At 41.0% G+C, this 22,679-nt stretch overlaps 1 protein-coding gene across 1 annotated transcript in view; it reads right to left on the reverse strand.

Moving 5' to 3' along the window:
• LOC117452174 (whirlin-like) overlaps window positions 1-22,679 on the reverse strand; it is a 74,606-nt gene that overhangs the window by 26,872 nt on the left and 25,055 nt on the right. The window lies entirely within an intron of this gene.

Here is a 22,679-nt window from a genome sequence, read left to right on the forward strand (position 1 = left end):
ATACCAAGGATGCTGGCTGATGAAGAAGATGAAGTAAGCTAGGTAGCCAATATAAGGCTGAGCAGTACAGATACATGTGGGCTCACTATTTAGCAAGCAACCGGTCACAGTTGCCCTGTTTATCTCATGTCTTATAAAAGCTTATTAATGATTTATAAAGTGTTCACAACCTAATTACTAAATGAATTACAAACTATTCGTAAACCCTTTATAAGGGTAGTCTTATTGTAAAGTGCTACCCACATGTTTAACTCATTCAGTATAACCGCTCCGGCTTGTCAAGAAACTTGTCTTAGTGACATTTTAGAAATGTTTACCTTTAACATGGTCTATAGAGAGTTTAGATCATTCAGATGGGGAAAAGTATTACATGTTGTACTGTATACATGTTCTGGTGCACTGGAAATCAATTGCTAATGGAATGGAGTGAATAAATATGGCAGTGTGTCTGACCTTGAATGCTACATCTGACTCAGCAAAAAGGCTGCTGGCTCTGACTGCAATCCCTGCACTCAGCCCTCAGCCTCCCCCTCAACAGGGAGAACAATGCAGTCCCAGCAGATGGTCCAGTACAATAACTAGACTGTTGTTACGCTCACTACTGAAGTCACAAACATCATTTAACATAAATTGAAAAGGCCTATTGCCTAGTTTTTGTTTTCAAAATGGAGGTACAAGAGGTGGGCTAATAGATCAATTTCAAGAAATACAGTTTGACAAGTCAAAGCAGGAAAAACCTTGGTGGAAAAAGTAACATCAATAATGGTTGCATTGATTTCGGGGAGCCAGTTCCCGGGCTCTGGTATTGTGCAGGCTCCTTCACCGACACTTAACCGGGTTGACAATCAGAATCGTCTGCCTGAAAAGGACTTATATTCCATTCCCCCAGCTGTATTCTAGTATGTCGGTCTGTCTGATACCCAGAAGATCAAACCAGATTAGTTTTTTCTTTACCCTTTATCTCTTGTGCTACCAGACTACAGCATCAAGGGGAACATGAGGCGTTGGGTTTAACATACCGACGTCAGCGTCTAGAGAGTTCTAAGAACCTTTTCACATGGTTTTCATTTTGGTTATGGCCAACATGTCAAACTACAAGCCTCAAAAACTGTGGTCAATAATGGGTGACCTCAAATGTGAATACTTGTATTCATGGTTGAAACTAAGTTATGGTTACCCATAGACTTCCTTTAAGTTCGCTTTAACCAAGTATGACCCATGAACTGTAACTATGTGCCTTTGACCCAACTGCATTGAACATGTGTGCCTCATTAACCTCAGCTTTTTTCATCTATGAATGTCATGTTTGAGAAATATATTTACATTTCCACTTGCTTTAATGTCAGCATCTAAAAGTACTATATGCATGTATTTGTAGGACATGTGGGTGCTATTCCTAAGGATATTTTAGTGCTGCTCTTTTCTGGTAACTGGGTCTGCTCTCTGTCCTGACAATGTTTTGATGGATGATCCTCATCCCACAGCTCTCACAGAGTCCCATCTTTTTGACGGGACATGAAAAGTTCCCCACTTTGTGTCACAGCTTAGATGGTTCTGTTTTTGAGAGTTATGAGAGGGAAGATGGAAAGCTGCTTTGACAGATGATCAGTCTCTAAGAGGAAGTAATGACAGATAGTTTACCTGCTGGCTTTATCGAAGAATCTGAGCAGCCATATAAAGTCCTCTGGATGTTTCCACATCTGGCTAAGCAGCCCAGCGGGGATGCATATAAATAGATTCTGTGGCAGGAAAGGTTAGCAAAGTGATGTTTTGAAGGTTTCAGGTTTAAAAAAGAATGCCAGCTGGAGGATTGATTACACTTTTTACTTGTCATACAGTTCTTTAGATGAACAAGAACCAAGTGGCAACGTGCAGTTCAGCAGGGGGCGGCTCCACTGGTTTAAACATAAGTCTAGTAGAACACTTGAAACATTATAGTAAGAATTACCCTTTGAAGTTGAAGGTCCCAGTTGCTTGTTTCAAGTCTTCTACAACTAAGCATGATGTTTATAAAAAGCAGGGCATGTTTGAGACACGGTTGTAATGTGATCACAGGGATTATGTCCTAAATCACAGCGATTGTTCTCGTCGAGGTGAGGACCCACATATACAATTAGCGTCACTTATGCAATTAACAGAAGAAGAAATGGTGCTAATTATTAGCAGACCTATTATCGATTATTGTTAGCACATAATAACCCCTGGCAAAGTGTTTACTTCTGGTCGTTCCTCAGCCCACCAATTAAATGTTTTTCCATTGACAGCATGTTAGGTAAAACATAGAATTAAAGGACATACTTGTCATAATGTATCCTCTGCCTAAGTACAGCACAGATCAAATGAGGCTGCTAAACAGATTTCAATGGAAAAAGAGCGACCCAGATAAACTGCAGAGAGCGATGGTCATCAGCAACTAGAGCTTCACTAACAAATGACAGAAAAAGCTGCATAACAAAGAAAGACTCCGCAGGCGGGTCCATTTACTTTATTCAGAGGTTGAGGCAGAAGTAGCTGTTTTCTATTCTGGGCCCAACATTTCTGCAGGCTCAGAGCCATCCAGCGAGAAAGAGAGGCAAAGTTCAGTGCCGTAACTGGCAGAGACGAGTGACTATCAAGAGGGATTTAGGCTATATATGCATGCCGCGATGCTGGAGCCGGGATGGAGTGGGTGTAAGAGGAGATCTCAGCGGGTATTGTGTGGGGCAGGATGGGTGGGTGGATGAAGAGAGAGGGGGAGGAATGTGTTGCTATGTTAAAGGTGGTAGATGGGGTTTTTTTAACCAGGAGAGGTGACATATGGGACAAGAGGGCAGTGTATGCCAATGGTCACTGAGTCTATAGGGGCCTCTCTGAGGGCCCTTCAGTGTGACTGAATCACTACTTCAGCCTCTTAGCATGGCTAATGCTGAAAGCACTGCCACATTAATACCTGCTGTCCGGAGATGAACGCAACGTCCAAAATAGTCCAAATAAGTTAATAAGACCCGCTTCCGCCCCGTACCCGCGACGTGCAATACCGAACCCGCCCCGTCCCCCGCACATATTGCCAATTAGTTCCGCAAACCGACCCGACCCGTCGGCACAAGATCCGCAAACCAACCCGAACCCGCATATCCTATGAGCAGTGAAAACATGCAATTATTAACATATGCAGTTGCATATTTGTCTCAAAAAGCGTGGGATGTTGGTTATTTCCTCCATCTAGGAACCAGAAGCCTCCCAGACGTTGGATTTCGCTCTTGAGGAAGTGTTATTGAAAATGCTGTATTCTCCGCTAGAGAGCTTCAGCTCAGCCATTTAGAATGTGGCGCGCACAGCAGCAGATTGATGCGCCGCAGAGGTTATGATTATGCGCGGTCCCGCGGGGGAGAGGTCTGAGGATTTTAAACATTAAACTAAATTATTATTATTTAAATATATTTATTATGCAATACTAAATTATTGCTAAATAATGGTTTGTTGCCTCAGGACAACAATGTGCTACGAGGGTATTGAAACACCCAATACTAAATATTGGGTATTTCAATACCTTCGTAACACTGAGGAGTTTTTAATACTAAAGTACCCGCAGGTACCCGCGGGTACCCGACCCGATGCAGGACTCTGATCTCCGCATCATCCGCCTGTGCGCATCAAAGACGCAGACTCATCGTTCCCAGGGGTGAGTGTAATAAGGAGGCAAAGTTGACATTCAGTGTGTTGCCGGGAGCATATAAGGATTCATCCAGGATGTTGAAAATGTAAAAAAAAATTAGAACATAAAGATAAAAAGGTTTAATGTTTTAAGGTGGTGACGCTACTCAGTCAATCATATTGGTGCAGTCAGTGAGCAATTTCAAATGGCGTGCTCAAAAAAGAGAAAGGTAGACAGCGAAAACAGAGCATTTAATGACTTTTTCTCTTACTGGACCTCTTTGAAATGCAATTGAATACCCCTGCATTATAGCAACAACAACAACAATAATAATAATAATAGCAATAATAATTGGGAGGGGGGGCGCGGCTGTTCTTATGTTCTCTGAGGGGAGGCTCACCTTCCCACACTTTGAAAACCCCTGATTTAGACACTTGGTGTTGGACTTCTGTTCCGTGTAGGTAAAATGGTTAATATCGTCTGTTAGCTGAGTTCTTCCCGTTAAGTGGGTATGCATCATTAATAGGTTGTTAAATGTTAAGAAGCCTTGAGACGCTGTTTCTAGCAAGATGTTGCGTCTGCCCCTATGGTCTGCCCCCGGGAGTCTCACAATAATAAGAGCGCTGTTAGGAGAGAATACGAGTGGCATTCACAGTGGCCAATCAGAGTGGTACTCAAACCGGATACGTCACACGGGATGAGGGTTTCCAACCAACCAGAATTGTTTAAACTAAGGAAGTAGCGTAATTCATATGCCGATAGCAGCACCGTTTGTCCAGCGGCTTAACGGTATACCAATACCGTCCAATCAGGTACCGATACTGACTTAGGACCAGTTCTCGATACCCATCCCTACTTACAGGTATTTAGATTCATTAACCAATTGTGTGCTGCAAACCGTTTTACACATTAAATGATCTTTTTTATGTAATCTATTTAATTTCTTGCTGAGCTTGGTGTAGTTGTAAAGACAGACCTTACAAAGTAGCTTTAGCTAGAAATGCTGTGCTACTGTATGGGATATTTATCCATGTTATATAAGCGTCTTTGAGCATTAGGAAAAGCACTATATAAATCCCATGTATTATTATTATTATATACCATGCTTGTTCATAAAATGAAATTAAAAGCATCCATGTATAGCACTGCCTCCACCTCATGACATTGTTTTGGGGGATTTGATTGGCTACTATAAAACACAATATCAGCAAAGGTGGGTCCTGCATTATGTGCACTCATCTTGTAGGATTCATGTGTCAAAGTCTTCTTGTAAGACTTTTATTAGTGTAGTTCTTATATTGCTCACATTTGTTGAAATAGTGTGCTGAAAACATGTGTTCTTGTATTTCCATCTTTCTCTCTGACTCATGCAGTCATGTGTCCTTTGGTGCGTTAGCTTCACATAATAGTGTGTGCATGGAGACTATTGTACAGCAGCAGCAGCAGAAGCAGCAGCACAGAGAAAGGAACAGAGTGCAGAGCAACTTCTATGGAATGCCATTTAAGCCAAAATGAAATAAATACATAAATGATTAAATAAATACATATATAACTAAATATGCCTATGAAATAAATATATATGGTTATGAAATACATTTTGAAATAAATATAGCAAGAAGCAATAAATATATATACATTTAAATACACATTTATTTATTTCATGGGAATTGTATTTCATAATGCCACATTTATTTCAGAGCTCTTTACATTTCCATTTCTTATATTCAAATGAACAGTGTTAGCTCACAGATCCAGACCAAAGCAACAGCACCACACATTTTCAAATAAAATGGCGGTCCGCTCTCCCCAGCAGAGTGGATTTAAAAGCAGCAACAAGCGGAGGCATCGCTAATAAATGTGAGTATTGGGTTTCAACTGACTTTACAATAACTACAACACACACGGCAAATCCAAGGGGCGATAAAACGTACATTTTGGTTTAAATAATAGGGATAAGTATGTAACGTTAGTGACGCTACTGGCTAGCTGGATGTGCTGCACTGTTGGTTTACACCATAGACTGTATATAAATGGACGTAGGGTCCGTGACGTCACCCATAGGATTCTGCAGAGTTGCCGTGAAGCCCTTAGTAGGCGGAGTCGGCCACTAACGGCTCGACAGTGACGTCAGAGTTCAACTACCGCCTGTTCCAGCCTGCTCCAAATAAGGGCAAAGAGGCGGAGCCGAGGCGGGACCTGCTGCCACCGAGCTGGAAGTTCCAGAGCTAGCTGAAGCTACCAAGCTAAGCTAACATGCTCCCCATCTGCACGCTGCCGTCACATTTTACGTTTCTAAGGTAAGCGGACATGAAACTATTCAGCAAAACTATAAATAATAATCTAAGTTATTGAGTTTTTAGCATAATACTTTAGAATCTTAAAACTCCTTAATGTTTGTATGCAATTGTTCTAAATTCAACACTGGAATCAAGCAAATATTAATATGTTTACATGACATTAGTTATTTGTATTTTGATATCACTTAACTACACATTTAATACATTTAAGTCAAGCTAAGGTACATGTGATGGTAGCTAGTTAGTGCTCTTACCTGTGAGGCCTCCTCCAAACAGCATAATAACCAGACTGTATCATTAAAACTAAGTACCAGTTCTAGATCCTTGACTTTAGACAAACAATTCAAAAGACAACATTTATTTAAAGACCAATCTTTATTTGAATGTGCCTCTTAACCTGAGATATTAGTTATACAGTAATAGTATTGACAATCTAAAAAAACTCAACAGTCCACTTTATGTTTCTTATTGTCTAAAGCATTTATTATTTTCATTTTCCCCCTCTCATATTCAGTGTGGACGGATTGAGACAGCATGGTGTCCAGAGAGCTGCAGAGACTTCAGGGAGAAACCTCCGTGTGATGGACGTCCAGTCTGTTGGTGTGGAGAGGACTGAGGGTCTTTCCTCAGCGAGGAAGACCAGGCCTGATGGAGGAGCACATGCTGGGCAAAGCTGTACCAACTGCACAGGCCTAGTCCTGTCACTTTATTTGACTAAGGGTTCAGTTCACACCTAATAGTCCGCCTCTCTGGTGCGCACCAGATGACAGTTTGTTACATTGTTTCATTTTTCAGAAGGTTCGGTTTGCGTTCACACGGGCAAAACTCAAACGGACTATAAACTTAAACACAAGTCATGTGCTCGGAAATTCTGTTCAACCATTGGTCAGACATTAAGGGGGTACAAACGCACATTTTCAATAAATTGTATTTGTATTTGCATTCCTTTCGTCCATTATTCTTACTGAAAAATGTTAGATTGCACATTCACATCTCACTGAAGATTGGCCCCATTATTTGTGACGTTGCAAACTCTGCGGTACAAGGCACAAGCGATGTGAAGCTCATAAAGTGAGGCAAATAGAAATAATCAGCTGATGGAGTGTAGATGTGGAAATAGGTGCATTCGATTCAGCATGACTGTTTTTTACAATAAAAGTAGTTTCTTAGTGTACTGGTCTTAAAATCTCATAACATCAGCTTTTAATGTTCCTCTTGGATGTTCTTCTTGACCCTCAGAGAAGGAGAAAATGTTGTGTCTTTCAGGCATGTCCTTTCCTAACAAAAATGACAGGAAATATAAAACATATTATTGCAGAACAAGTGTGTTATTTATGAAAGCGGTGTGTTTGTGTGTTTAGGGGCTGTAGATATCATTATTTTGTAATTGTAATGGTTTTTTTTTATTTCAACAGTGAGCTACAAAGACAATCAGATTATGAATGAACAGTATGAAGTTCATCAACATTGAAATATATGTTATTATCAAAATAATATTTAACTGTTATCAAAACGTAGCGCAACTGTAGAAGCTTGCTCTGTTGTCTCACTGAGAGAATAACTTTTGCCACGTTTTTCAGACAATATTGAGAGATAAATAGTAGCAGTTCTCACTATGTGTTAAATATCTTGCCTTCAATACATTAAATTAGAAAGCTGACAAAGTCATATTGCTTGTTAACATCTAAATGTAACTTTTTGCATGGAAAAAACCCTCAACTTAACTGATGTGTAGGTGATCTACTATTTAGTATTGTTTAATGGAATGTATATCAGTGTATTCAAGTCAATACTTCATTCATTTAAACCAATATCTTTCTTGATTCTTTGTACAGTATGAAAAATAGAGTACCTGAGCTGAAGTTCACTGCTGTGAGGAGTCCAGTTCTGTCTCTCACTCTCTGGTCCAGCCTGTCTGCATCACCTGGACAGCTTAAACAAACAGATATATATGTAAAGTACCATGTGTACACACAATATAACTGATTCTCTTCTGTTGAACATGTTGGATTGTGTATTGTCCGAGTCAGGGTCCTTTTTATTTTACTGTAACTTTGGAAGTTGTGTTACCAATGCTTACTGTTTATTTGATATCAATTTGTAATGCAATTAATAAAAACAACAAGGTTTGGGTTCGTTCTTCAGATGACTGTGACGTTAAGGTGTAAGCTCGATAATGAACTCCAGCTCAATCAACCATGTTGTAATATCTAAGTAATCATCTTGAAATATGACATTAATAATTGTAATATACACATCTTATTGTGAGGTTGATTTCACATACACTACTTCGACGTTAGCTTGTCTACATAGGCCTACTTGAGCATATCCAATTTAAATTAACCTTAGCGATGCATACAGTTCCTCCCTACATAGGCTAATAAAATATCTCTACGTTACAAGGATGACCTTATTTTATCAACCTCAAACAGAAGCCGTTTGTTCAACAGTATTATCCCACTTAACGTCTATTTCGTTTTAACCTTTATATATACAGTCTATTATTTTAACTTGGAGGCTACGATTAGCATCGTTAGCACCGATGTAGCTACCACTCGCTACACGCTAACCCAAGCCTTAACATTCATTACGTAGCTGATTAAAATCATTAACACATAAATAAAGCACTCGAATTTCACTTACCGAAAAAACCACATTCACGCACCGTCTGTTTTAACCGCAGAGCGAGTCACAATAGTCCGATATATAAGCATGAAGAACAAACAGCCACGGCCGGCTTCAAGTTGTGTTTCCTGGATGAGCTGAGCAGGCAGAGTCCCTGTAGCTTCACGGAGCAGCTAGCAGAGAGACGAGAAGCTAGCAGCAGCAGTCACTTGACAGAGCCGTCACTCAATGTGACCACGCCCTAATTTATGCAAAAACGTTAAGACCTAATATAAATAAAAGGGTTGTGTTAGAAAACAATTCACTCACAGATCCATAATCATGAAGGTGGAATCTAACTATATCGATAATAAACATTTATGGAGCCAGGGGTAGAAACATGTTTTTTTCTGCTGTAAAGTTGGGCATTTTAACGTGGGGGTCTATGGAAATTGCTCCTTTCTGCAGCCATCGCCTATCGGCCAATATATGAACTGCAGTGTGTGACACTTCCCGTATTGGCGTCCCGGCTATTCCCCAGAGTTTGCCCCTTGGTTTACACCTATTATTAAAATCAGTTAAGAAATGTACTGAAGTCATACAGAGATCTTGGCTCTGTTATAGATAAATGATAATTTATATTACAGTACATCTATAAATAGACCAAAGTGAGAACATTAAGACCTGTATATCCTACAGTCCGGTGTGATTTAATGGTACCCTGACGTGTAGCTGCTGTTTGCTTCTTCTTTTTTTATACTCTGACATTTTGCAATGTTTTTCTGTTTATTAAGCTTCGCGACAACATTTAAACCTTGTTATTCAGCTCATGCAGCTTTGAGGTAAGGGCTAAAAAAAAACTATTTGAAATATTTCCACCAGATTGTATCATCTTTTATTCACCTTTGCTTAGTTGTTGTTGTTGCAGTGCTGCCAAAGGGATGCAAGCTGCCACTTCTTCTTTAAAAAAAAAAAGTAAACCAAAACAGTATGAAATTTAAATAATCATTTAGGGATTGTTTGTCTGTAATGCTTAGCATTTTGCAATCATACTTTTGCAGCCAGGTGTTTATTATGATTCATTCATTTTTTTATTTTTCTCTGTAATTAGGACAATTCTGGAGAAATGGATCTGCTGGAGAAGGACCCCTAACCCCAGCGGATCATCAGGACAGGGCTGCCATCCACCTGGACCCCCGTGGTGCTGGAGAAAGCAAAACAGCTATCAGGGACATCCTCCACCCAGACCTCTGCTTACTGCCGTCCTACAGACGTGTGAGTGTAGAACTGTAGAGATTATCACTGCTGTCACTTTAGCCTTACATGCTTTTACTTCAAATTAACACATTACATCTGTGTAGTACTTCTCATTTTGCATATACTGTATATACTTATTACATTCCTGTTAACAGTTTATTTATTTGCAATAGTGTCTAGACTAAATCTATGATTTTTATTATATTATTTCATCTGCATTATATTACATTGCATTTAGCTGACACTTTTATCCAAAGCGACTTACAATAAGTGCATTCGACCAAGAAGATAGAAACTTGAAGAAATGGTGTTAGTTTATATGTATCTATATGTTATCTTGCACTTTTGTGTGTCTTAGGTTTAGAATTAGATTTTAATGTCCTTTGTTTTTATAGATATTTAATGATTATTGCTTGGTTCTGTCTGATTCCTCAAAATTCTTATCACCTGCTTCTCTATACTTGCTGCAAACATAATACAAATAAACAACTTGATAAACCCACTTTTGCTGATATGTGTTTTACTGCTGTTGATGTTAAATGACATGAATATTCTCATAATAGAAGACATGAAGCTGCAGAGAGAGGATGGATATATTCTTACCTCTACTTTGTGATTAGATGAAAATACAAAATTGAATTAAAATAGTAATTGTTAAATACATTGTTTATTTCATTTACTGAGGTTTTAACCATTATTTACAACATGTGTACATAAGCAGTGGAATAATAGGATATCTCTAGGTCATTAAACTGTCTTCAGTTCGGTTTAATTGTATTAATACATAAAATAGGGCATAGAAAATGTTTAATTGTGTATTTCAGCAGAGCGGGGGGGTCATGGTGCTGCTGGACCTGGAGGTGCTGACCTGGGGCCTGTATTACGAAGCTGGTTCAACCTAAACTGGATATGTTTGAGTTAGCCGGTTGGCCTAATCCAAAACATACGCGCTCTCGCTAAACGGTCCTACGACGCGGGTTATCAAGTGGATCGCTCAAGCCAGCCGTGTCCAGGGGCGGCGGGTACTGTAGGCTAGGGAAGGCTAAGCCTTCCCAAATATTTGTGTCACTGCATCCTGGTAAAATAAAAATATAATGTATAATGTTTGTGTCTTTGACATTAGCGCTGCTATGCAGCCACCTGTGCCCATGTACTACGAAGCCAGTTCAACAGACCCTGGATATGTTTGAGTTATCTTAACTAAACCTAACAAACGAGATCTCGCTAAGCGTCCTACGACGCTGGTTATCAACTTGGTAAATCAAGCCAGGGTTTCTCTCTCCAGCTGAGAGCGAGTTCACGTGAAAGGGGCGGGGTTAGCAACATTTGACCAATCACAAACAGGGACAAGTGTTCTGACATTGCAGCGTCATACTTTATTCATAAAAAGTAAACTAATATTAGACAAATATGAACTTTAAACATCCATGACTTAAACATATAATCCAGGAAACCACATAGCCACCTGCGATAAATAAAATAACTACAGAGTGTTTGAAAGCGTACAACAGGTTTATGATATCACTGCCCCATAAGACACGAGTGGATCTGGCTTTAATTACATTTGAGTGTTTCGTCAACTTAATGTGTTGCTTAAAATAATACTTCTGCATAGGCCTACAGTATGTGACAATGTAAGTGTTGCACGGCCAGATACGGCTCAAGAAGCTGACTGATAAGGAAATATTGTGATATTATATATGATCGATGATCTGATTGATGATGTGATATCAGTGTGATATGAATGATAAGTGCGACACGTCGGCGTCTTCTCTGCATACGGCAGTTTAAACTGTATTTCCTTTCTCCTGTAATATGACTTGAGAGATTTAAACTCCGCACACTGAGCTCTAATTGGTCAGCAGGCGGTGCTTTCACTGAGTTGATCTCTTTTCTATAGACGCTGGGGGCGGGCAGCGTCAGGTAAAAAAAAGTTATTTAGCCTTCCCAAACCTGAGCCTCACGCGCCGCCTATGGCCGTGTCCTATCTAGTTAGGTGCGCGTTCACATGAAAGGGGTGGAATCTGGAGCATTCGACCAATCACAAACATGGAGAAGCATACTGACAGCGCAGCGTCATACTTCCTGAATGAAAAGTCAACTATAATATTAGACATATGAAGAAGTTAAACTTTAAACATCCATGACTTAAAGAGCCTGTGACACGAGTTTCCCCCATCATCCAAACCCATCAATTTGAGTAAATATTGAAACCCGTTACTGAACTGATTTTGGATATTTGTACTTTGATAACCATTAATCTGCCTTCAATGTTGACCATTTTCTGGATCTTCTCAGGGATTCTTCAAGTCCCGCCAAATGATGTGTGACGTCATTGCGGGCACAGCGCTCCAGCTGCACCGTCCAGGATCCCAGCTTCTGCATGTAAACCTTTATATATATACAGTCAGATGTAAACGCACGACGGCGCACACAGCAGCAAGCGATGACAGCGATGACAGTTTAATTTTGAACGTGTCTGAGAGCTCATATGAGGCTGAAGGATCGGTTTATGTTGTATCTGTTAGAAGTTTAGGAATGAGGTGGGTCAATATGGGCGATCATATGGTCATGTAGCCAGTGGTGGACTGGGACTACAAATCATCCTGGGACTCTCGACCGGCACACTTCGGTACCGCTAGTAAATTGTCAACGGGGGGAGTGGGGGATGTGCTAGTGACTTATCCGACCGGCCCACTTCGGTACCGGCCCATCGGGATTCGTCCCGATGACCAGTCCGCCACTGCACCCAGCCCAGCCCACGTAAACTGTCAACGGGGGGAGCCTCGCCGCGGGGAAACGGTGGACCTAGTGTCCCGATCGGAGTGAGAATAATAATAATAATAATAATCCGTGCATTTTATCCATGAATTTCCCCAACATTGTGGTAAAAAAACCACACGTTTAATCCATGTTGGTGTACTACAACTACAAAAAGCATCGGTTTGTTTTCTCATCAGGAAATGCAGACCAGCTCAAACAAACGATCATTTAATGTATCATATGTTCGCCGAATTGACATGAAAGCACTGATAAATGTAGTTTCATCCACTTGAGTTTACAACTGCAAAAATAATCGGTTTGTTTTTATATCACATCCGACGGGAGGAAATTCAGCAGCTCTCACTACCGATTTGTAATCCTAATTTAATCATCATCTTCACCACGATCATTTATGTTTATGTTCGCCGAATTGACATGAAAGCACTGACAAATATGTATATACTGTAGTCAACTTCATTAAAACGTTATTAACGTGCCTAAACTCAGTAATTCACCATTTCTACGCATGACAACACACTTTGTCCGTGTTTGGCTCTCTCGCCGCACAGTGAAGCGTTCCCGCATTGACGTCACTTCCGGCTTCCCCCAAAACTTCAAAATGAGTCGAAGGAATTTCCCCGCGATGTTCGAAATTATTGATATTTATCGGAACGGTATCGCACCTTCTTTTTTAAACTGACGGTTCGAGATGACTAGTAGCCCAATATTTCATTGCACAACAGTTGTTGGGATGCTGTCACAGGCTCTGTAAACACTTGATCCAGGATCAAAGCCACATAGCTGCACCTGCAAGGTGAATACAGCTGGCAAAAGAAAAAGTGTTTGAATGCGTACATTAACAGGTTTATGATTCACTCGTCTAAGACACGAGTGAATCTGACTTTAATTACATTTGTCTCGAGTGTTTCGTCAACTTAATGTGTTGCTTAAAATAATACTTCTGCATACAGTATGTGACACAGAGTGTTGCACGGCCAGATACGGCTCAGTTGACTCAGATAAGGAGATTATGATACATTATGATGTGATATGCCGCGGACTGTACTTAATGTTACTCTGATCCGGTTACTTATGTTGTGGCAGATATTTAAGTAAGCTTTCTTAACGCTAATGTTATAATAGTCAGATTGCTCTGAAGATGGAGGTGATATTCTATTAATGTTCACGTTCACACAGTCGGTGATTTTTGCCGGCCGTCTTTCCTGCGACGGCAGCTTTTCTGTATTTCCTTTCTCCTGTAATATGACTTAATCGCTTTAAACTCCCCACACTGAGCTCTGATTGGTCAGCAGGCAGTGCTTTCACTGAGTTGAGCTCTTAGCCTGCAACCTAACCTGCTCCGGAGCAGGTTAGCCGCACAACATAAGTTACCATGGAGATCTAGCCCGCTAAAAAGAGAACCAGCGTCGTAGGCAGTGGCGCCAGCAGGGGGGGCCATGGCCACCCTGATATATTTGTTGGCCCCCCCACTGGCCCCCCCACCACACAAACCGCCTCGCCAGTCACGTATGCGTATTAGTTTATCTGATATTTAACAACAAATACACAGCCAACCAGTCGCTTGATTTGAGCTTCCAACGCTCATACTGCAGCCCCTCCCTCTCCCTCTGCTACCATGGTAACACTCTGATACTCGGCGCACCACTCTGATACTCACGCGCACCACTCTGATACTCGCACGCACCACTCTGGGATTCGCACAGACAGCAGCAGGTTGCAGCAAAACGTTTCTTTCTACTGACTGAACTGGAGTTGACAAAAATCCACCAGACTTCTAGAAGGTAAGTAATTATTTGTTCGTTGCCTGTTAAGCCCCACAACACTTTAGGCTTTAGTGTGTTAGCTTTAGGTAGCAAAACACGGAGATATGCTCACCTTTAGCTGTTATTCTGATCAAAATGTGTGTTCAATGGCATTAAAACGAGAGAAACGCTGGAAGACCTGGAAAACAGGCTCGGGGCTCAGTAAAGGCTGGCTTGACTTCAGGTATAATTCGTCTGTCAACACACTTTGGCGGCTATCCTAGTTAGCGTTAGTTTAGCTTGCTAAGCTAACGTTAGCTGATGTTGGTATGCTGGGCTGGTGTAATGCGCAGGCTACTATTAATCACTGCTGTGTGTAATGTCAATTTGCAGAAAATGAAGAGAAAGTCAACAGACATCTCTTCTTATTGTAAGAAGAAGATGAGTAAAGGAGAGACAGAGCTGGCAGGGGAGCAGCAGCATAGGGCTAGTGAGGAGATGACCATACATGCTAGAAAGTACATGTGGAACTCTGTTTTTTAAAAGTGAAACTAAAACCTAAGTACAGTTTTATTAATGTGATTGTGACCTTTTTAATCATTTAAGTCTTCTACACACTTTAGGTCTGCAGCTCCTTCAAAATGAAACGAGAATCTATGCAGTTTTTCCTCTTCTGTGTTCTGAGGTTATGAGCCGACCATTAGTCAAGTTTGTTTTCATAATGTTCTGTATGCTAATTAAAAAAAAGGGTAACCAGTTTGTTTATAAAGTATAATGGACAAAACAAAATGGAATACAAGCTATATGTATTATTCTCACCACAGTGGCCTCATCTAAAAAAATAGAAATAGGTCTCGTCACCTATTTTCTGTCTAATACTAAAAGGTTGTGTTTTGTATCATTTATAATGTTTTGAATTTGCTATAAAGGTCAATAATAGATGGTGTTTTTGTGTTCAATCACAGTATTTACCATGTTATACCCCTTGTGTTTTTGGGTACTGTTGAAATAAAATAGTCATGTTTTAAAACTTGATTTAATAAAGTCAGGTCAATCATCTTTGATCCCAGTGTGACACAAACAGCTTTGTTCAGTCTAAAACTATTTATAACCTAGAGACATAATATAACTGAAGAACATGTTGTGTTGCTGTTGTGTATTGTATGTGTTGAGAATGCTGAACATTTGGTGCCTTACAATAAAGGAACTTATTTAAATTAAGCTGTATTTGTCTTTTTAAAAGGAAAGAACAACTAGTATATAGAAAAAACAAAACAATAAATGACCAGCACATGTATACATAACACAAAACAAGGTTCTTTTAAATGTTGTTTGAAGTAAAATGTTAACTATCCGTATTATATTCACTTCAGATGAATAGTATCAGATAATGTAAAATAAGAAACCAAAGTATATCAGTAGGTGATTCTCTTTGCCATTGTTTTCATCTAGTCTATACTTTTACAACAATTAAATTCTTGGTTTTAGTGGGCCACCCCAAGATTTTCAGTGGCCCCATTTGGCCACCCCTATGAAACATTTCTGGAGGCGCCACTGGTCGTAGGACCGGAAAGCCGGAGTTTTCCCTGAAGTTAGCCCGTTAAGCGAAAATCCTGCTTCGTAGTACAGACCTCTGGTGTAGGACATCATCTGGCCTGGTTTAGGGGAAGAAGGAGAATATAAACAGTTATAAACCACAGCTAGATATTAAGATTATAAAACTAATATTGTTAAGAATCAATCTATACAACATGCTTTTGTTCATTTAAAAAAACATATTGTTTTATTAGCACAGAAAAATCAAGACTTATTTCAAATATGAAATAATATGATTAAATGACATCAGCTAAATACATCATGTACTTGTTAACTAACTAATGTAACATTACTGGTGGCTAAAGGAACAGCTTAATCTTATTTACCTGGCCATCGTCCTCTTTATTTCATCGCCGTCGGTGATCTCCAATAAATGGTTGAACTTTTATGGTAAAAGTCAAGTTTCTGGATTCTTTTCAGCTGAGTTAGCTTGTAAGCTAATTTGTTATTCCTTCTGGAGCAGCGCAACAGAACAGTGGGTATCACGTGACGTAAACAGGAAGTGCTCCGTAGGATAGACAATAGAGGCTTCTCAATTCTTAAATGTCCCCTCCTCGACTCCTATCCTCGTGACTTAGTCCCGCCCACAGGAGATGCGAGCGGAGGACTGAGGAGGGGAGCCGAGGAGAGAGGAGGGGAAGCAGCAGGCGGTTAGAGAAATGAGAACTCCTTTCCTCTGAGCGGTCATTTTAAAGAGACGTCCATTAATGATGACAGGAGGCACAGCAGCCCTCTTACCTCATTCACACCAATGGTGTTTCAGGGCCGGTTCGGAGCTGGAGCTTGTATCGGGTTTTCCTGTTCACGAAAGTGACTTTGGAACGGGTCACCAGAGAGTATCACAGCTTCATAGCTGTGGCCCCTCAGCTGAGGGCTTGTCCATTAACAGAATGTTATGGGGAATGGAAACTCAGCTGCGTACTAACAAAGTGGATGGACAGGACGCTGAAACTGGGCTATTCACTCCAGTTTTGCAGCATCCCACCTCCATTTATGGGCATAAGAGAAGTAAACATGTCATCCCAGGAGAGATTCAGGCTCTGGTGCAGAAACAGGCTGTGTCTGTTGTGCACCCTCAGCACAGAGAAAAGGGGCTTTATTCCATGTGCTTCCTGGTTCTCAGGAAGACAGGGGAATTCAGACCTGTTCTAGATCTCTGCAGCCTGAATCGCCACATTTCATACAGGAAATTCCGCATGTTAACTATGAAACAGTTACTGGGGCTTGTGCAGCCAAGCGATTGGTTCACCACCATCGACCTGAAAGACGCGTACTCTCATGTGGAAATTGCTCCAGAGCACAGAAAGTGTCTGCATTTTGCCTTCCAGGGGGTAGCCTACGAGTTCAACGGGCTGCCGTTCGGCTAATCCACCACATTCAGAAAATGTGTGGCCACAGCGCTTCAACCGCTGCGCGCCCACGGCATGAGAGTTATCTTTTACCTAGACGACCTCATAGTCATGGCTGGGTCCCAAGAACAAACAAAATTTGTTCTGAAAAAAAAGTCAGAATTCTGACTTTTTTCTCCCAAGAAAATGTGGCCCTAATCCTCTTCCGTACATATGGCTCCATCAATATGTGAAATAATAAAATTAATATGTCTCATACTCTGCTGGCTGTTTTTCCTACCTTCAAGAGTAGGGATGGGTATCGAGAACCGGTACTAAGTCTGATTGGACGGTATTGGTATAACGTTAAGCCGCTGGACAAACGGTGCTGCTATCGGTATATGAATTACGCTTAGGGTTGCAAAATTCCGGGAATTTTCAAAGATGGAAACTTTCCACGAGAATTAACGGGAATAAACGGGAATTTATGGGAATAAACTGGGAATTTTCTAAATTGAAGGTTGACTCTTCATAGGGAACTTAAATATAGTTGGGGAAAGTATATTTTAGCATAATCTTGACTAAAACAAACAGATGCCATTCAAGTACACTTGAATATCCATGCACACTGCTTACTGCATGGCTATTGGTTGGCATTCGGGCAAACCTAAGGCTCTCTGAGCCTGACACAGAGCCATCCTCAACAAGGCTGGACAGTGACACTGAAGAGGAAGACTCCGAGTGTGATGTTGATGAGGCCCAGGAAGAGCCCGTTGACTGAAAGGGTTTAGCAAAAATGCAGAGGATTGCTTGAAGGAAGATTTGCATGTTTAATGGGACTTTTTGGAGGGAGAAGGGCTCTTTTCATTTAACATTTTGAATGGGACTTTGTGGATGGGGGGTGCATTTTTGTTCATTTTTTAATGAGTGGGGTTGGGGGGGATGAGTAACATTTAACACAACATTCCTGTTTTCGTTCTTCAATGAGAAAAAATATTTGTTCAATAAAATAATTAAAACTTGTTCTGTTCTACTTAAAAAGAATTTAAATTAAAAAAAAAATCTGTCATGTTTTTTTGTTTAATTTTGCATCGCATATTTCCAAAATTCCCCAGCTTAACTTCCCATGGAAACTTTCCGGAAATGTACCGGAAACTTTGTAACCCTAATTACGCTACTTCCTTAGTTTAAACAATTCTGGTTGGTTGGGAACCCTCATCCCGTGTGACGTATCCGGTTTGAGTACCACTCTGATTGGCCACTGTGAATGCCACTCGTCATCTCTCCTAACAGCGCTCTTATTATTGTGAGACTCCCGGGGGCAGACGCAAAATCTTGCTAGAAACAGCGTCTCAAGGCTTCTTAACATTTAACAACCTATTAATGATGCATACCCATTTAACGGGAAGAACTCAGCTAACAGACAATATTAACCATTTTACCTACACGGAACAGAAGTCCAACACCAAGAGTCTAAATCAACACTTAGCAAAACGGGCTAACGGCAAAAACGAACTTGGCTGTGGCCATCATTCTTATCATGGTTTCCTTGTGCCTGTGGGATCCCAAGGTATTCATAGCTGTCCTGAACATCCACAATGTTTGCTTCCGGTAAATCAAACCCATTTAGTTGTGACCAGTGGCGTCGCCTGGCCTGGGCCTGTTTTTTCTGCAGCCCCGGATAATTCTCCCTCAATAATATAATACATTAACCGTGCTTTACCTGAACCTCATCATGACGCTAGAGAGGACGGCAGGATTGTGATTTCCCGTGTTCAGTGAATGCAACAGAGGCAAGACACCAGACCAATCAGAGAGTTGCATGGAAATACAGTATAAGTACTTCTGGGTCTCTGTGTTTAATTCAAGCTCGGCTCTGTGTGTGTGTGTGTGTGTGTGTGGCAGAGGTGTGGACTCGAATCACATGACTTGGACTTGAGTCAGACTCGAGTCACCAATTTGATGACTTGAGACTCGATTTGACAAAATCACAAAACACTTGCGACTCGACTTGGACTTGAACACCAATGACTCAGGACTTGACTTGGACTTGAGCCTTCTGACTTGAGGTGACTTGATACTTTAATTCAGAGGTCTCCAACACGCCGATCGCGAGATGCCGCTAGAAGAGCAGACTCCCCGGGGAGAGCAGACTCTTCACCCGCTCCTACTCTTGCTGTGAATCCATGCAGGCAGGGGCGGGACTTCATTTTGGTGAGCCACCATGTGGCCAATCATATGAGAGGACACACTAGGATCATACCATTATGTGAAAGAAGGGTGGGGGGCAGACGCTCCAAAGACAGCAGGTGTAGTAGTGGTACAGGCCAGCTACACAGAGCGAAGGGGAGACGGGGGCTGCGTTTCACTTCGGTTAAATGGATTCCTTGCGTCCCTCACTTGCGTCGTTTCCCTGCGACTAGTCCCTCCCACCAGGGAAGCATGGAGAGACGCAAGGAAACCACGAGAAGCAGGGAAATTAGTTTTAAGAGCAATGGGACGTCCTTTTCCTCCGGAGCGTTATTTTCACAAACACCCCCGCCTACACATTTACTGACACAAACATTTGTATCATCTGTTGTAGACCCAAATAAATAAAATAAAATAAGAACTCATTCTCAAAAAAGATAAACGCCATTCTTAAAATGTATAAACGAACATTAGTTGGACTAATATTGATTAGAGTGCACGATATAAATACAATAAGAGAGAGTAGAAAAAGATATATGTTATCTATCAAAACCCAGTTGGATTAACATTCATTGGATTGCACACTTTGTTTGTTTGTGTGGATATGTAGCACATTAACATTTTAAATAGCACTTAATGACTGACTGAATGGAAATGAAAATGTAAAACGAAAAAAGCGATCATGAAAATGTTTCCAAAAAATGAATAAAATGATTTGTGACCACTTTGTTGTTCAGATATATCACACATTTGTAACTAAATGAAACATGAATTGAAACAAAACACGGTATAAACTGAGGAGGTCTCCCGTGAGGTTCATGTGTTTTCTTCACTCCGCTGGGAAACTGCTCTCATGTCAAGAAGCATCAGATCAGTGCATGCACTGCATCGTCCAATCAGTGAGCGATACACAGTAAGGGGGCGGGGCGAGTGTCTGAGGATTTCATCGAAGGATGGTCTCATGGTTCCTCGATTATAGCTCCTCCATTATCGCTCCTCGCTCCTCCGGCAAAAATAAGGCCATTGGGACGCTACTCAAGATGGCGCAGACCGAGACCGAGGAGCGAGGAAATTAAAAATAAGAGAAGTGAAACGCAGCCGGGAGCCGGATTTAAATGCAAGCGCGTCGGAAAAAGTCAAGAAATGAGCGAAAACGGAAAAAAGAAGCAGCATCTGGCTGCTTTTCAATTATATTAGAGAAAGCAAAGCTGAGTGCAGGATTTCTAAAATGAAAATAACCTTCAGAGCAGGGTTTTCTTTTTGATAACCACTCAGGATCTATTGTCAGAGGTGGGAGAAGTTCAGATGTTGTACTTGAGTAAAAGTACCAGAATGTAGGAATACTCGGTTACAATAAAAAGTCCTGCATTCAAAATGTTACAAGTAAAAGTACTTGTTACTTTACCAGCAGAGAGAAAATGGATTATTAAATGATTAATGTGACTAATAAAAAGCAGTTTGATTATTAAGTATTATTCTGTTGATGGATGTCATTACATTTGGTGAAAGCACATAATGACTTGTTTAAGACTCGTTTTTCAAAGTTTAGGACTTGGACTTGACTTGAACTTGCCCATCCTGACTTGAGACTTGACTTGGACTTGAGCGCAAAGACTTGAGACTTACTTGTGACTTGAGCGCAAAGACTTGAGACTTGACTCGGACTTGAGCGCAAAGACTTGAGACCTGACTCGGACTTGCAAAACAATGACTTGGTCCCACCTCTGGTGTGTGTAGGGTTGGGTATCGTTTGAATTTCCACGATTCTGATTCCGATTCTACTTTTCGATTCCGGTTCTTAACGGTTCTCAATTCCGATTCTTTGAGGGGCAGGGTAAAAAAATTATAAATAGCTTCTTCCACCAAAAAAAGTACATTTATTCGAGAAACTTTTACACAGGTTAGTTTACAGTAATATTCATATTAATACATCTGCTATGTAACTGTAACCTGAGAACCACTGAAGCTACAACAGTGCAACAGTCCAACTTTTAAAGGAACCCCCCCCCCCCCCATTTAAAAACAGTTCTTGTTGAAAAAAACAAGCATATCTGCCTTCTCAGGCATACCGGGAATAAATGTTTGAACATTGTAAAGTCAAATGCTTCAATCTGGTCCACTTTAAGCAGAATGACTAGAGACTAGATCTCGGGGGTACAACTCTAAACACCCATATGAAAAAGATCGGTTTACATTTGAATAATTAAATAAGTATGTGAGGATAACCAATAACCCATAGCCAATAACAAATACATGTAACATATTTTATTTTTGTTGTTCATTCATATCTTATTTTACTATTTTATTTATGCATATTTTTTTATCTCTCCAGTTTAAAACGATATGTCTGGTTTACTGTCCTATAGTATACATTGGAATGATTTCAAACCTGATTAATCCCAATAATTATAAAGGAGTGCCTTGGAAATATGTGTTTACATAAATTGTGATCAAAACGTTTGAGACCCACTGAGATAACTTAGACTAAAGTGAACTATCTAAACCCTCAGAGTCCTTTACCTCACTGAGCTGTAGTCATCAGCCTCAGTCTGACTGGAGAGGACTCTCCCTCCACATCATTGTAGAAACATCTTCTTCTTCCGTTAGAGCAGCTAGCACCAGATGCTAATAACAACAGCACCCTCCCTTTCTCCCTCGCTCGCTCCCACGCTCACTCGCACTTTGGCTGTGAGCTGCGGTTGCCAGATAAGCCAACATCCCCCATGTTCATCACTTACAGCGCCCATCGTACAGGGCAAATGAAAAGTGTAACCGGGATGAAAAGGGTGTTATATTTACTTAATTATGAATGTTGTTGCATCAAGGCCGAAAATTAGGATGAGCACCAACGGTCAAAACATTTTGTTTCCCTCCCAGAGCTGTCAGCGCAGCGCCTCCACAGATCTGGCACCCTAGGCGAACATCTATAACGCCAGTGCGACGGGCCGGGCCTGGTCTCAGGTTACGCTGTAGGAAGTGTAGGTACAATGCTACATTTCCCGCCCCGCCGCAGTCATACAGTAGGCTACGGAGAGCGGCTAGAAACATTTCCTCAGGCATCGAAAAGCGGAACCGAAATTCACATGTCTAAATGATGCCGTTGGAATCGAAATGTTGGAACCGGTTCCGAACCGGAACCGGTTCTCGGTACCCAACCCTAGGTGTGTGGCAATAGCACATTTAGTGTGATTGAGCGAGCGAGAAAGAGAGCGTGCACCGGTGCCAGCAGGGACCATGGGGCACCAGG

The sequence above is a fragment of the Pseudochaenichthys georgianus genome, chromosome 9 (assembly GCF_902827115.2).
Source record: "Pseudochaenichthys georgianus chromosome 9, fPseGeo1.2, whole genome shotgun sequence".
Classification (NCBI taxonomy): domain Eukaryota; kingdom Metazoa; phylum Chordata; class Actinopteri; order Perciformes; family Channichthyidae; genus Pseudochaenichthys; species Pseudochaenichthys georgianus.